General features: G+C 47.4%; 1 pseudogene; it reads right to left on the bottom strand.

Annotated features, from left to right (window-relative positions):
- The window catches only part of LOC142925625 (exosome complex exonuclease RRP44-like), a 38,540-nt pseudogene extending 24,551 nt beyond the window's left edge, over positions 1–13,989 (bottom strand).
- Positions 13,990–16,949: the final 2,960 nt, after the last annotated feature.

Below are 16,949 nucleotides of genomic sequence, written 5' to 3'. Positions count from 1 at the left end.
GAGTGAGTTGGTGGTTTGAGTGAGATGGTGGTTTGAGTGAGATGGTGGTTTGAGTGAGTTTGGTGGTTTGAGTGAGATGGTGGTTTGAGTAAGTTGGTGGTTTGAGTGAGATGGTGGTTTGAGTGAGATGGTGGTTTGAGTGAGATGGTGGTTTGAGTGAGATGGTGGTGGTTTGAGTGAGTTGGTGGTTTGAGTGAGTTTGGTGGTTTGAGTGAGTTGGTGGTTTGAGTGAGTTTGGTGGTTTGAGTGAGTTGGTGGTTTGAGTGAGTTTGGTGGTTTGAGTGAGTTGGTGGTTTGAGTGAGATGGTGGTTTGAGTGAGATAGTGGTTTGAGTGAGTTGGTGGTTTGAGTGAGTTGGTGGTTTGAGTGAGATGGTGGTGGTTTGAGTGAGTTGGTGGTTTGAGTGAGATGGTGGTTTGAGTGAGATGGTGGTTTGAGTGAGTTTGGTGGTTTGAGTGAGTTGGTGGTTTGAGTGAGTTGGTGGTTTGAGTGAGATGGTGGTTTGAGTGAGTTGGTGGTTTGAGTGAGATGGTGGTTTTAGTGAGATGGTGGTTTGAGTGAGTTGGTGGTTTGAGTGAGATGGTGGTGGTTTGAGTGAGATGGTGGTGGTTTGAGTGAGATGGTGGTTTTAGTGAGATGGTGGTTTGAGTGCGTTGGTGGTTTGAGTGAGTTGGTGGTTTGAGTGAGTTGGTGGTTTGAGTGAGTTGGTGGTTTGAGTGAGTTGGTGGTTTGAGTGAGTGAGTTGGTGGTTTGAGTGAGTTGGTGGTTTGAGTGAGATGGTCGTTTGAGTGAGATGGTGGTTTGAGTGAGATGGTGGTTTGAGTGAGTTGGTGGTTTGAGTGAGTTGGTGGTTTTAGTGAGATGGTGGTTTGAGTGCGTTGGTGGTTTGAGTGAGTTGGTGGTTTGAGTGAGTTGGTGGTTTGAGTGAGTTGGTGGTTTGAGTGAGTTGGTGGTTTGAGTGAGTTGGTGGTTTGAGTGAGTTGATGGTTTGAGTGAGTTAGTGGTTTGAGTGAGTTGGTGGTTTGAGTGAGTTTGTGGTTTGAATGAGTTGGTGGTTTGAGTGAGATGGTGGTGGTTTGAGTGAGTTGGTGGTTTGAGTGAGTTGATGGTTTCAGTGAGTTGATGGTTTGAGTTAGTGGTTTGAGTGAGTTGGTGGTTTGAGTGAGTTGGTGGTTTGAGTGAGTTGGTGGTTTGAGTGAGTTGGTGGTTTGAGTGAGTTGGTGGTTTGAGTGAGATGGTGGGTTGAGTGAGTTGATGGTTTCAGTGAGTTGATGGTTGATTGAGTTGGTGGTTTCAGTGAGTTGATGGTTGAGTGAGATGGTGGTTTGAGTGAGTTGGTGGTTTGAGTGAGTTGGTGGTTTGAGTGAGATGGTGGGTTGAGTGAGTTGATGGTTTCAGTGAGTTGATGGTTGATTGAGTTGGTGGTTTCAGTGAGTTGATGGTTGAGTGAGATGGTGGTTTGAGTGAGTTGGTGGTTTGAGTGAGTTGGTGGTTTGAGTGAGATGGTGGTTTGAATGAGATGGTGGTTTGAGTGAGTTTGGTGGTTTGAGTGAGTTGGTGGTTTGAGTGAGTTGGTGGTTTGAGTGAGATGGTGGTTTGAGTGAGTTGGTGGTTTGAGTGAGATGGTGGTTTGAGTGAGATGGTGGTTTGAGTGAGTTGGTGGTTTGAGTGAGATGGTGGTGGTTTGAGTGAGATGGTGGTGGTTTGAGTGAGATGGTGGTTTTAGTGAGATGGTGGTTTGAGTGCGTTGGTGGTTTGAGTGAGTTGGTGGTTTGAGTGAGTTGGTGGTTTGAGTGAGTTGGTGGTTTGAGTGAGTTGGTGGTTTGAGTGAGTGAGTTGGTGGTTTGAGTGAGTTGGTGGTTTGAGTGAGATGGTCGTTTGAGTGAGATGGTGGTTTGAGTGAGATGGTGGTTTGAGTGAGTTGGTGGTTTGAGTGAGTTGGTGGTTTTAGTGAGATGGTGGTTTGAGTGCGTTGGTGGTTTGAGTGAGTTGGTGGTTTGAGTGAGTTGGTGGTTTGAGTGAGTTGGTGGTTTGAGTGAGTTGGTGGTTTGAGTGAGTTGGTGGTTTGAGTGAGTTGATGGTTTGAGTGAGTTAGTGGTTTGAGTGAGTTGGTGGTTTGAGTGAGTTGGTGGTTTGAGTGAGTTGGTGGTTTGAGTGAGTTGGTGGTTTGAGTGAGTTGGTGGTTTGAGTGAGTTGATGGTTTCAGTGAGTTGATGGTTTGAGTTAGTGGTTTGAGTGAGTTGGTGGTTTGAGTGAGTTGGTGGTTTGAGTGAGTTGGTGGTTTGAGTGAGTTGGTGGTTTGAGTGAGTTGGTGGTTTGAGTGAGATGGTGGGTTGAGTGAGTTGATGGTTTCAGTGAGTTGATGGTTGATTGAGTTGGTGGTTTCAGTGAGTTGATGGTTGAGTGAGATGGTGGTTTGAGTGAGTTGGTGGTTTGAGTGAGTTGGTGGTTTGAGTGAGATGGTGGGTTGAGTGAGTTGATGGTTGAGTGAGTTGGTGGTTTGAGTGAGATTGAGTTGGTGGTTTGAGTGAGAACGGGTGAGTTTGTGAGCATAAGATGTCCTAAACTATTCATACATAGTGACGCTTATACACCTCACCTGGCTGTTTGTACTGGTTGGCAAGGTAAAATTTGTAAATTTAAGAAAATTGCGCTACTGTTTCAAACGCTGTGATGGGAAAACGAACCAGTAACTTCTGGATTGCAAGTTCAGAGTGCAAACCGCCCGTTACTTCAGGGTAGCGTTTCTCATAACCGCCACTGATTTTTTTAATTGTTCACTTCTGCTTGCGAGCACACTGTACACTTAACTAACTCTGCAGATGTAAAACCCAGAGTGTGTGCCCACTCATGCACCTCTTACCTCTTGTTGACACCGCATGCATGATGCACTAGTACTGTCTGGGTTTTTTAGGCCGGGGAGAAGGGGAGCCCCATGGGGTGGACTCCGGAGGGTTGTAGTCTGGAATCTGTGACAGCGGACACACAAGATGGCACAAGCATACAACAAAGATGAAGATCACCCAAATAAGCCTTAACAGACTGTGCTGCTGTTAGGCGGCATGGCCCACGAGGAGGTGGGTGGCCAGCACCACGCGCATGCAGCCACGTCTGTCTCCCGAGTGCTCATGTCTACACACTGCACCAGGTACTCATTTAAGACGGAGTTTACCTAGGATAGGCACAACACCGGTTCAGATAAGGCAGACTGTCTGCCTCAGCAGCTGTCCCTCTCTCTTTTTTTCTTCCTGATAACGAAGGCTTGTCTTGCGATCGAAACGTCGTAGTTTTTTGTTATTTTTGGTTATTTCATTTGAACCTATCTACGTGACGTTACCGAAAGACCCAAAGAATGTCTTCCTGCAGTCACAAAAGCTTTAAGTCAAGATTTATTATTACATTTGTTTACTGTGCAAAAACTCAAGACTTCTTCATGAGGGTCCTGCGAAGTTTTGCCATCACTGTGTAGTCCCAATTGAGTAATTTGCAGGTGATTTTTCAGTATTGGGATGTTTTGCCCAATGCCAGACTCGTTGTATTGGGTTTTTTTTTTACTATGGGAGGAAACTCGAGAATGTGGAGGAGACCCAGAAGAGGGGGAGAACATACAATCTTCACACACTCACACATTCACGCTAACTCACTCGCTCACACACTCACTCAAACACTCCATTGCACTTACACACTCTGACGAACGGGGAGAGAAGATGACAACTCCACGCCGAAACGCGCCCGAGTCGGGAATCAAACCCAGCTTTCTTGCTACAAGGCGCAATGGTTACTTACCAATGTGCCACCATGCCGCCCATGGCGATTCGTAAACTACATCAATACCAGTTTCCATGGACTGGGGGCAGCTGCCCCTGTGCAGCCACAGCCTTGCAAGCGGGCTTTACCCTGCCAAGTGGGTTTGTGATGTTATTAGGCAGCTTCCCCGATGGAATATTTAGCGAGTAAATTTCTCAAATTTGGATTACACCACACAACACTTGGCCGACTCTCTTTTTCGAATCATGTACGTGTTCGCTCTAACTGTGTCTACTGCGAAGTAGACCGCGGTATTAACCAGAGCGGCCACCGACTTCATTTCAGTGTTAAATATTACAGACGGTACATTATACACCTCATACAACTTAAAAAATGACAATACTGCACTATATACATCACTCCATTCAGAGTCTTCGAGATTGGATTGGTAAGCACGGTACAGTAAATACCGTAACATTTTACAGTAGGATATTTTTTTTGTGTATTTGCATGTTTATTCATACCAATTTCACGTATTAAACTAATTTAAAACACAAAAAAACACATTCACAACATTAAAAAACATGCTATGCAAGAATGTGCAAAAAAATTAGCTATTTAAAATTATTATGTAGTGAATATCCGGCGCTGTTAAAAAATTCGGTGTCCCCTTCCCCCCCCCCCCGCCCCGAAGCCGCAGAATAATCGATGATCTACTATAGATACTCTATAGTTAGGGCATTTCTGAGTCGTCCGGGCTTCCTTGTGCGCCGCAGGCTGGGACGCGTCGTCGTCGGAGAGAGAAGCGATCGTGAGCGACTCTACTCCATCCGGGGTGGACAACCTTCCTCGCTCACAAGAACATGAGTCGTGAGAGGAGTGACTCAGCAGTCAGCCTTTCTCCTGGGTTAAACGAGTGGTGGAACAATGATAATACGTGATGATTTTAACCTGTCTCTGTGTCTCTCGGTATGTGTCTCCGTGCCTGTCTGACTCTATCCCTACAGGGCCTTGACCATCTTTAAGAACCTCCGGAAATTCACCTCTGTGTTTCAATTTGACCATGTGTGACTGCGCGTGTTTAACTGTCTTGATTTGAATTTCACAAATCGCCTTCCTCCTCCCCCCCCCACCATGTGGTACACGGGGTAACTCTGGCCCAGAATAACCTGTGGTGGTTACCACCAGGCTAACTACACTAATTACAACATGACTAGCTACGACAGACCGGGACCACAGCTCGGGTCCAGGTCCACGTGTTGGAGACTCAGTAGAACGTAGGTTTCTTCAAGATGAACAACAACGCCAGTCCCTCTTATATTCTCTGTGGCATGGCTGGCTCCGCCCTTGGCCACGACCACCTTCTAGAATCCTCGAGCAGCAGGATCTGGACCCCGACCACGTGACCACACCTAGCCCCCACTTGGTGCCCCTTTGTAGACTTAACCGGTCACGTGTCCTCTCGGGTCAACCAGAGTGCCATGGCATTTAGTAACCCCTTTCCTACGGCCGGCATTCCCACACCCTATCCTGTCGGGCTGGCACTGCGCGCCAAGCGTGATGCCATCCAGCTGATCAATCAGCGCTGACCGAGCCCCTCTAGGGCCAGTACTACACCCGCACCATAGTGGTATCCGCGATGTCAATACACCGCACGCCGTGCCTCTCTAGGCCCGGCACTACACAGTGACATCCCATGATGTCATTACACATTTAACCCTTCAGGGTAGTGGAGGGCTAGATGACGCTAATTTGGCCAGATGAATATGTGGCCTCACGCAAAAAACGTATGACGAATCGCGAAGCATCGCCCTGAACTGAATTTACTGAACGTATTATTGTTGTGCTTGTGGCCATGCGGTCATGTCCGTTAGGTGCCTCTGCCTGTAAAGCGGATGTCTCCAGAAAGCATGTTCCATGGGCTCTACAAGGTGCAGAGCGACGTGTGGTCATACGGTATGCTACTGTGAGAAATTTTATATTTTGCTGAGACAAACTTTCACTTGCCACAAACATTCGGGGCCCTGAGTACAGAAGATCCTCACAGCAGACAACAATGATAGTCTTAGCTTACACTATTATTTTTAATTGCATCAAGTTGTTGCGTGCTTGGGCTCCAGATGCCGAAATTACCTTTTAAAAAACGGCTACCAGTCTCATCAGATCTCAGAAGCTAAGCTTGCAGCACCCAGTCCTGATGGCAACCCGGGGATACAAATTAATGTGGAGAAACAAATGTTCGCTTGTGACGACCAAGAATACGCCTGTCCTCCCAAGGACAGGCCTCACTGATTCCGAAGACTTTTTTTTTCAGGAGGGTCCTGCCGAGTTTTTTGCAGTAGGGAGGCGATGTTGTGCTGTGCAGTGCCGGAGAGTAAGCTCATATAGCCGCTCCACCCTGTCCTCTCTCCTCCCGTCGGGACAGAACGGTCGCAATAGTGATCAGAAACATCCTCCACATCACAACACAATTCAATTTCTCAATCCGGAGGTCAGCTCAAATCTGTATTGTGGGCGTTCCCTTGCACTCTACTGTGTACGTGGGGCTCTGGGTCCAATCCCCTGATCACCATTGCATTCACTTAAATAAACAATTATCCTGGCTACCCATAGAAAATAAGAGTGCACAATTATACGTGTGATTCATCACAGGCGAGCTCACACCGGCTACACTTACAGCTTAGGGCCTCGCATTAAGAGAAGGGGGGGGGGCTCTAAATACGAAAGACGAAATGGACACGAGGTTTCGAGTTTTAACATAATTATTAAAAAAATAAAAATCGGTAAGAAAAAATACTCTCCAACGCAGTTATTTTCATTCTTCTGACAAAAATATACAGGGATTCATAGAAGGGGCCTCTTAAGCTTGACAATGGCATAGGGCCCCAGCAATGCCATCATCCGGCTCTGCTGCCGAGTGTCATCCCAATGAAGGAATTTGCAGGTAACTTTAGCATTGGGATGCTTGGCCAATACCCAGTTACATTGTGATTGTGTGTTTTCAAGCTATGTCAGCAAACTGGATAACCCATACAGAACAAAGGGGAGAACGTAGAAAACTCCGCAAAGTCCCAGTCGGATAATTAACCAAGGCCCTTCTTGTTGCGAGGGTCAAAGATCACCGCTGCACCATCCTGCCACCTGAAACGATAATAGTTCGCTTATATTTTTTTATTTTGGTGTGCACATTTACACGCGATAATCACATCTCATCTCAAGCATTTGAAAAGGGCACCATCAGTGGCAACTGTTCTCTGTGTGACACACGGTTATTCAGCACCTAACCTGCAAGCAGGTCAGGTGCTGTTTGCTGCGAGCAATCCCAATTGAGTGTTTCGCAGTGAAGTTTTTTTTTACATGCCAATTTTCGCGTGTGATGCTAACACACGATGGCCATACATTATTTTAAATAAGTCTTGGGATCGTTTTTACTTTTTTACGTTGAATTGTATTGAGTAAATCACGAGCCTGTTACAGTGTGCCACGGGACTGCACGCCATTCGAGTGGTGCATTCACAATGCAACCGGACCATTTATTAGTAGGAGCTGACGCGAAGAGGGGAGTGAGGCCCGCGCCACCCCATAAACTGGGGGGGGGGGAAGGGCGGCATTGTGACAGGCGTAGAGTTGTAGTTGTAATCTGCTCCACGTTTGTCTTGATAAAGGAGACCTGTGCAACCTGCTCGGTGTGTGATGTGCGTGCTCCTCGGTGTGACGTGTGTGCCGCTCGGTGTGATGTGTGTGGGTGTAGGAAAGGCCCCTTATCCTGGCGCATGGCAGTCGATGACAAGTTCTATCGCTTGATCTGCGATGACTACTGCATGCAGCCACCACCCGGCTGTCCACCGAAAGTGTAAGCCGCCCCCCCCATACCACCCACACCAGGTTTATCCACTGCTGGACTGATGCGTTTCTATTGTCGATGCAGGTGGCTGACGGAGGAGAGTACGAAGTGTTTGTTCTGGGAGATTCTTTGGTTTCAATTGTAGTGATTCAATTAATTGATTGAACAATTGCTTAAGGGTGAATTATGTGATACGTGTTATTGGCAGTGAGTTGTGCCGGCTGGTTCAGTGCCGTTGACACGGCCATTATGAACACTCTTAGTCTGGAATGTCCTACTTCCAGCTGTACGTGCTGTTGCGACCCACAGACTCCTCACATAGAGACCCACAGACTGCTTCTCTCTCTACGAGATAAACATGACCAGTGTTTCTGCGCTACGTATGGAGATGCGGTGGCATTTAGACGCCGCTGTGTGAATCCATACTGTAGGTATTTTATGCCTTCATGACCCTCTCCCTACTCACCCCCCCTCACCCCCCTCGCCACCTGACCCCCTTCATCCCCCTCCGTGACGTCATTAACATCATCGGCCCTCATTCAACCATTCTGAGAACGAACGCGCACTGGAAGAGGTGAAAGCGCAGTCCGAGCTTGTGCGCAATTCGCCTTCCTCGCACCCTCACCGCACCCTCCCCTCGCCCCACAGCCGCAAGGTGATGCACCACTGCTGGAGCCACGCGCCGTTAGAGCACCCCACGTTTGAGGCGATCCTCGCAGAGCTGAGACCGGCCTCCAACGATGACAAGATCGACAAAGGCGAAGAGGTCGGCTAGGAGCCGTCGTCCGTTCCGTCCGAGTACAGCTCCCTCGCTTGCTAGAATCACCCTCGTTACCCTGTCCACTCTAGGGGTGAATAGTTTATTTTATTATTTCAAAGATTACCGTGCTACATTTGTTTACTCAGGGAAGTCTCACTCTTTTGCAGGAGGGTCCTGTCCAGCTTTCACAGAAGGGGGCGATGTTGCCACGGTGTGTAATCCCTGTTTAAGTAATTTGCAAGTAAAATCTCACTGTTAGAATTGGTTGTTCTTTTTTGAAAGCTGAGAACCCTGAGAAAACGCGTGCACAACAGGGGAAGAACATGCAAAGTCCACAAACTCTCACTTACACGCCAAGACTAAGATCCCCCCATGTAACAGACTGTTGGGGTAAGTGCCGTTATGAGCACTTATGCAGGCCAGCACAGCATATGGGGTTTGTCTCTGCCAGAGCTGATGTTTTCACAATGCACCAAGTACTCATTTGAGGCCGAGGGTAGATCCAGGAATGGTTCAGATAATTGCCACTGGTGTTGGCCATGAGCAGGAATTAAACCAGGATTTATGGCTTCATAGTACAGCTCGCTAACCCGCTGCACTAACGCTCCCCGTAAACATCTGTAACATAAACAAACAACAGCTCGTACAAATACAAGAACAAATACAAGAACCCCCCCCCCCCATAAGGTACATCGTGTTGTTTTGATTTCACGACTCGGCGCGACTCGCGAATACTCAAAGCGAGATGCTCGTGGTTAGTAAACAGGTGTCCAGTAGTCAATCCGTGTTTACTAAAATCTCGTGGTTGGTAAATTAGCGGTTGGCAATGGATTCCTGTACATGTATGCCTCTATTTACGAAAGGGATGCGTTCTTCTCAAAACGCACGCAAAACAAAATATCGTAAATCGGAATGGCCTTTCCCATTAATTGAATACGAAAAACTTGCGATGTATATTCATATTCTTAGTTCTTTCGGTAAAGTCTAAGAATATGAATTACTGCAGTCACGAAAGCTTTAAATCAAAATTTAACTTGCGATGTGTTTCAGACAGTCATTTCTGCTATACTCCTAAACCCAAAATATACACCAATATTTCACAATACAAAAACTAATAAAGAACAAATATTATAACGGTTGAATAACAATCTATTTAAGACAAAAATAATTAACATCTTCAAGGAACTCACCAAAATATCTGCATGTTGGAGTGACTGGAGAGGTGACGAGGCGTTACTTTTGCACTATGGGGATACCGTGACACTGTCGTGGATGGATGACAGCTTCTTGCTTGATGATCTCATGGCGCGTGCCATGTGATATATTGTTTCCGCTGAAATTCTATTTCGTAAGTCGAAAAGTATCCTTAATTTGTCAATTTCGTTTTCACTAAATTTCGTGAATGGAACATTCGTAAATCAAAACACAAAGATTTGCTGTACAACCAATATAGACTGTTGGGCCAAGTGCTGTCGTCAAGCACCTAATACAGAAAATAAAAAACACGTGCATTCATGCACAACCACGTACAAATACACGTGACCACTATAAGCACATGCTTTCAACAGAAATTACAAATGTTATATATTGTGCTTTAATGATTACATTTTATATTAGTGTCTTAATATTACACAGTAAATATCTTCAAGGACCACTCTTACAGTCCCATCATCACCACCATCATCACCAAAAGTATCATTATCATCATCCCAACCATCTGTATAATCAATCACCATCTGTATCATCACCACCAAAGCAAAGACCCCCTTATAGCCCGAATAGACTGTTGGGGCAAGTGCTGTTAGCGAGTACCTGTGAAGGCCAGCATGGCACACGAGGGGTGGGTGGCCAACACCACGCCCGGCCGCCTTTGTCTCCCCAGTAGTGATGTTTACACCACACCAGGTACTCATTTGAGGCTGAGTCGACCTAGGGGAGGCCCATGACCGGTTCAGAGAGTCGTTACCTGCGTTGGGCATGAGCGAGAATTTAACTCGGGTCGCCGGGTGCATAGCGCAGCGTGCTAAACGCTACACTACCGCTACCCACCACCTGTATCACCATCATCTTCCAGAGTTAATATATTTCATGTCAATAGCTGAAAAATGCTTGTATTTGTAATAACAAAAAATGCATACGTAGTTGTCACTCACTCACCCACACTCAAACGGTCAGAAAGGACTGAAAGATGAAACATCTTCAGAACCCTACATCCTGAAACTAAATTATTTCAATTTTACCAAGTAAGGCCCACTGAGCTATATCGCATGCTCAGGAGTCCTGATTCCACTTCTGGGAGTCTCAAGTCCAACGCCATGGAATTGTATATGTTTAAACATGTGCGTACATGTGTGTTTGTGTGCACGTATGTGTGCATGCATGCCTTCATATGCGCATGCGTGTATGCACGTGCGTGTGTATGCACGTGCGTGTGTAAAATAGTTTTAGGGTTAAGAGCTTTGCACACGCAAACAGGTGGGTGTGTTAACTCACCAATGTGTAGCTCACCTCACTGGTGAGCTGGTGTGTACGCTATCTAATCTGTAAGCTAACGACTGTGTGTGCACACTAGTGTGTAAGCTCACTGATGTGTAAACCTGCTGGTGTGTGCTCTTTGGTGTGTGGCCTCACTAATGTGCAGCACATTTTGTGGAAGCTCACTAGTGTGCTTGCACACGAGTGTGCCGGTGAGTGTGAGTGTGTGCGGTGTGTGTAAGTGAGTGTGTGTGAGTGTGCGGTGAGTGTGTGTAAATGTGTGTGAGTGTGTGTGAGTGAGTGTGTGTGAGTGAATGAGTGCGGTGTGAGTGTGTGTGAGTGTGTGTGAATGCGGTGTGAGTGCGGTGTGCGTGAATGTGCAGCCAGAGTGTTGGTAAGTGAGTGTGCGGTGAGTGTGTGTGAATGTGCAGTCAGAGTGTCGGTAAGTGAGGGCGTGGTGAGTGTGCGGTGAGTGTGTGTGAAAGTGCAGTCAGTGTGCCGGTAAGTGAGTGCGTGGTGAGTGTGCAGTGAGTGTGTGTGAATGTGCAATCAGAGTGCCGGTAAGTGAGTGCGTGGTGAGTGTGCGGTGAGTGTGCGGTGAGTGTGTGTGAATGTGCAGTCAGAGTGCCGGTAAGTGAGTGCGTGGTGAGTGTGCGGTGTGTGTGAAAGTGCAGTCAGAGTGCCGGTAAGTGAGTGCGTGGTGAGTGTGCGGTGAGTGTGCGGTGAGTGTGTGTGAATGTGCAGTCAGTGTGCCGGTAAGTGAGTGCGTGGTGAGAGCGGTGTGTGAATGTGCAGTCAGTGTGCCGGTAAGTGAGTGCGTGGTGAGTGTGGTGTGTGTGGGTGTGCAGTGAGTGCCAGTGTGCGAGTGTGCCAGTAAGTGAGTGTGCGGTGAATGTGGTGTGTGTGAATGTGCCGGTGAGTGTGTGGTGAGTGTGTGGCTTGACGTGTATCCGTATCAGTCTTACTCAGCCACCCCCTTACTTGCCCACGCGTAGATCCGTCCTGCCCACCAGACAGCTACATGCGATTCAAATGTCCACGTACACATGACATCACATTGCGATGCGCATGTGTGACATACATGTGCCACGTGTTGCACACACTACGCACGTCCCATGCACAAAGGGCATGCCTTACAAGTGATAACAACGCGATGCAGGTGCTTGCCTTGTAGATGTCACGTACCCGTGACGCACGTGGCCCGTGCGCGTGACGCGCGTGCTCCGCGCTGCCGTGTGCTTTGACCAGGGCCGTCCATAGGGGGTGCGTGGGCCCCCCCCGATGCCTTCAAACTAAACCGGAAGCATTACATGTGACACTGATGTCTACACGTGGGGCCTCCCCCGAAGCGCGGGGCCCGGGATAGTCGGTCCAATTTGCCGGACACTCGGGGACGACTCTTGATTTGGCATACGCGACGCGCACGTTGTGTGCGCTGTGCGTGGGGTGACTGGCCCGATGTGCGTGCCAGGCAGGGCAAGGGGGACTGCCATTGATTGTGTCGAGACCTTTTGTATGGGTGACGAGATGAACGCCCAAATTCAACGCAGGCCGCCACACAAGGGCTGCACATTTCAATGTTGAGCAGGTCCATGTGTGTCCGTGCGTGTGGGTCCCTGTGTGTGTGTGTGTTGTTTCTGTGTGCGTTATGTGAGGGTAGCAGTGGCGCAGTGGATAGTAAGCTACGCTCCGAACCCCGCAAACATGCGAGTTGGAGTTCCGCTCATGGCCAACACCAATAACGATTATTTATCTGAACTGGTCCTGGGTCGACTCAACCTCAAATAAATACCTGGAGCGGTGTGTGTAATACGTCACCACTTGGGAGACAAAGGCGGCCGGGTGTGGTGTTGGTCACCTACCCCCTGGTATACCATGCCGACCTTCATTGGTGCTTGCGAACAGCACTTGCCACAACAGTCTGTTAAGACCATATGGGGGATCTTCGTCTCTGTAGTGGGAAACTCGTAGGTGTGTGCATGTGTGGAGGGAAACCTGTACTGCTGTCGTACGTTGTGACCGGGCGAGGCCAATTTCCGTCCTCATGGTCGGCCACGGCGTCCTGGTCTTCGTACTGCTGCTTGTTTTTGGCTGTAATGACACCCAACATGGACAACCCCATCACCTGCGTTCAAACAAGTGTTACACAGTACGTACACACGCGCAATAAAGCAACCACAAAGCACATACACTTTTAAATATAAAAGCACTGGGGGTCTAGTACTGTAGTCACCAATCCGTGTGTATTATTTATTTATTTGTTGATCATTCTGATGGCAGCACAAACAGAAGCTGCATCCATAACTTCTCAATCCGCACAGTCCCAGGCCAAGGTCCATTCGTGGAATTAATACAAATATTTCCTTATTAGAGGGTGTTTTTGTTTGTTTGGGTTAGATCGCGTAAATCTTAGTCAAGTTTGTCACGTAAACAAAACATGCCAATTAGTGACTAATTCAGCACATCGGTGTGTTGGAGAGTAAACCCAAAACATTTACAATTCAAGTACCGTGACGTTTCGCCTGTAACTACAACAACAACCCGCCTCGTCAGGTGACAGCCAGAGTTGTGGTGAAATCCTTCCCCTGTTTCGGTCTTTAATAGACGTAGACGGGGGATAAATGTGACGTCGTCGCTTGTAAGCAGATCCGATACGAAGACGGGGGGGGGTAATGTATTGATGTAAATTACAATGGATATCTGTTATTGATTGGGTTATTCGCAGTTAATCAACATACATAATTGTTACTCCTGCTATTATGGATTGACTCAAACAGCTAGCGAAGGATGCTAGGTTTAGTAATATATGTTATATATGTCGCTATTGTTAACTTTCAATCACATTTCTTATGATCACTGTTGCATTGTTTTATAGCATTATTTTAGTAACTTCTAGAAAGGTTTAGTTTAGCCTGATTTTTACATAGTGGACACTGTGTGTGTGTGTGTGCTGCGAGCTGAGTGGTGGAGGTACCTGGCAACAGTCGAACCGAGCCCGCTCGGCCTCTTCATCCGTGGCGACCAGGGTACAATCCTTACTATATTCTTGGTTCTTTCAGGTAAAGTCACGTAGATAGAAAATAATAACAATAAAAATAAATTAAAATAAAAGAAAAAAACCCACGACGTTTCGATCGCAACACGTGATGAAGACCGCTTGTGTTGCCACCGAAACCTCGTGGGTTTTTTGCCTTCACTTAAAATGTTATTTTCTATCTACGTGACTTTACCGAAAGAACCAAAAATATGAATTCCTGCAAGTTACGAAAGTTTAAAGTAAAAATTTGACAGTCGTGTAACTAATCAGGCCTGGAGGATACAGTGGACCACGTGGTTTCCGGGGTTCGTTACCTTAACAAGTGACGTCACTTCCCTAGCAACGGTCGATCGTTACAGACGGAGGTGGACGCGCGCTCTGTGTGCTTAAAGATCGCATTCGGGAGCACACTTCGACAACGTCGTCAGTGAACATCGATAACGCGGTTAAATTACTTGGTAAACCTCATTGACAAACATCCGTGAGGTTGAACACTTCATTAACACAGTTAACGAAATCTATTGACAAAACGTGACCATCCGTGACTTCTCGTTCTGCCTTCAAGGCGATGTCTTCCGTGAGTACATCCACACGCGCGCTGTATCAGGATAACATTAATCTGAAGAACATCTATATGTGAATGTGTGTCTGTTCGAAATGTTTAATGATGAGGACGGTAATGATGATGGTGGTGGTGGTTGTAAGCTGTGATATGATTAGAGTCTCACGTGCGCTGCTGTGATTTTGTTGCAGGGTGGAGAGATGAGCAAGCCGACGGGAAGTGAGTACTGTAATTCCACACACAGACATACACACAGACACATGCACCTGTATACAAAGACAGATCCCCGTATAGCCTTAACAGACTATTGAGTCAAGTGCTGTTAGCGAGTTAGCACCTATGATGGGGTGGGTGGTCAGCACCGCATCCGGATGCCTTTGTCTCCCCACATTTGATGTTTATACGTTGCACGAGTTACTATTTTAAGTTTGAGTAGATGTAGGGGACGCACACGACCGGTTTTATTTATTAGTCACTGATGGTTGTGAATGGGAATCGAACTCAGGTCGATCCCCACAGACACAACTGCTCCCAACCACTCATACAGACACTGCACATAGACACAAACAAAGACAGAAATCTTGTGTATAGCCTTGAAACACTGTAGGAGCAAGTGCTGTTAGTGAGCACCTATGACGGCCGGCACCGCACACGAGGGGTGGGTTGCCAGCACCACACTTGTCCGTCTTTGTCTCCCAAGTGGCGATGTTTACACACCGTATCAGATACTTATTTGAGGCTGAGTGGACGTAGGGGAGGCCCCTAACCGACTCAGATAACAACAACAGCCCTCATTCGCCACTAAGTGATGGAGACGTCACCATGGCGCTTGTGCCAGGCCTGGTGCATTCCGAGGCCACTTGAAGTGTCGAAGGCTTGCCGACAGGAGATCAGGGGACAGACCCCAGTGCGATGGGTTGACTGACTGAGATGACTGGCAGACGCACCACCTTTGCATCCTACTGTGCCAACTTGCTGCGTTTTAGTCATCCAGTGCACCGTCTGTTGTTGTGAGCGTCGCTCCTCTCACCCTCCTTTTTTGCTTGAGGGCAACTGCCACCAACTTCCCATAAGCATCCTTCACGAGCTTCCTCCATAGAGGCAGATCTTGACACCAGTGGTACCAGTCTTTGGCAAGTCCACTTAGTTCCGTATCCTCCTGTACTGCATCAGTCCATCTCTTCTCCAGGCCGTGCCACGCCCATTTAGCCCCCTCTATCTGGAAAAACAGAGGCTGCTTGGGGATGCGGTGGCTGAGCAAGCAGGCTACATGACCCAGGCAATGCAGCCCTGCCCACCAGTGGAGCTCACTGTGAGCTGTTCACACATTCCAGCCTAGTTAAACCCAGGGTGGATCGTAGGCAGGCCAGTCTGAAAGTGTAAAGCTGGTTCAGATTTTTCATTTATTCTATCATTGGCCAAGAAGACCCAGCGTTTTGTGTCGAGTGACAGACCAGGTAGATACCCCAAAGTGTTACGAAGCTGATGAAAATATGCCACTTGACCGATTCGGAGTGAGACCTCTGCTGCCAAACCAGAATTTTTGCATAAGCACACTATCCAGGTACGTAAACTTCTCTCTACAATTACCCCATCACTCAAGAGTAGTTGAGGGGGCGGAGTATTAAATTACACAAAATACTCAGGCGGGTGCTTAGTTTTGGTGGGGCTGATGGTAAGGCACCACCTCTTTGTCACACGCTCCAGGCTTAGCAGCAGAACCTCCAACTATTTTTCAGTGTGAGCATCAACTTCCAAATGATAAGTGTACATAACATGGTTGACCAGTAGGGAGCCATCCCTTGACCTCACCCAGGCATCAATCAGCCTCCCATTGTATCTGTAGCAAATATTAAAAAATCCACCGGTACAGCCATAAAAAAACTTCTCGAACTATGTGGTGACATGGCAGGCGTTTAGAAACCCGCAGTGCCGGCAGATGTAAAGTCGTTACACACAGTGTCTTTCGAACAATACAACAGTCAGGTGCTTGATGCAGCTGGTGACTTTCCAGATGTGGTGGGGTATTGACGATGTGTAGAACGATGCAATTGTACTTCTTTCTCGAATGTCAGGTGTTGTCGGGCTTTGACGATGTGTAGCACGATGGATTTCCTTCAGTATCCAACGTATAGAGGTGTCTTCACCATGATAATTATTCACAGGCTTGTTGGTTTACAGTCACGTTTTTTCTAAACTCATGTGATTCATGGCACGTGACCTTGCAGCACAGTTTTGAGCAATGCCTTTCCTTCTCCAAGAGACACACATGTATCCTCTCTTTCTGTAAAACTCACTTTAAGTCTTCTTAATTTCACTTGCCATATGTATCGGCTCAATATAAAGTGACAAATGCAAATCTTAAACTTTGCTTTTAAAATCTCCACTGTTTTACCACTATACCGTCTCCACTGCTTAACCACTATACCTCTGAGTGGTTACTCAGCGTTTCAGCCATTCTCGTGCAAGGAATGACTTCTGTTGAGAGCAACCTCACATGCACGGGAGCACATGCTATCCAGCC

This window comes from Petromyzon marinus, chromosome 22 (assembly GCF_048934315.1).
Source record: "Petromyzon marinus isolate PM22_M1 ecotype Great Lakes invasive population chromosome 22, UKy_Petmar_22M1.pri1.0, whole genome shotgun sequence".
Classification (NCBI taxonomy): Eukaryota; Metazoa; Chordata; class Hyperoartia; order Petromyzontiformes; family Petromyzontidae; genus Petromyzon; species Petromyzon marinus.
This window is presented reverse-complemented; position numbering and strand designations above follow the sequence as displayed.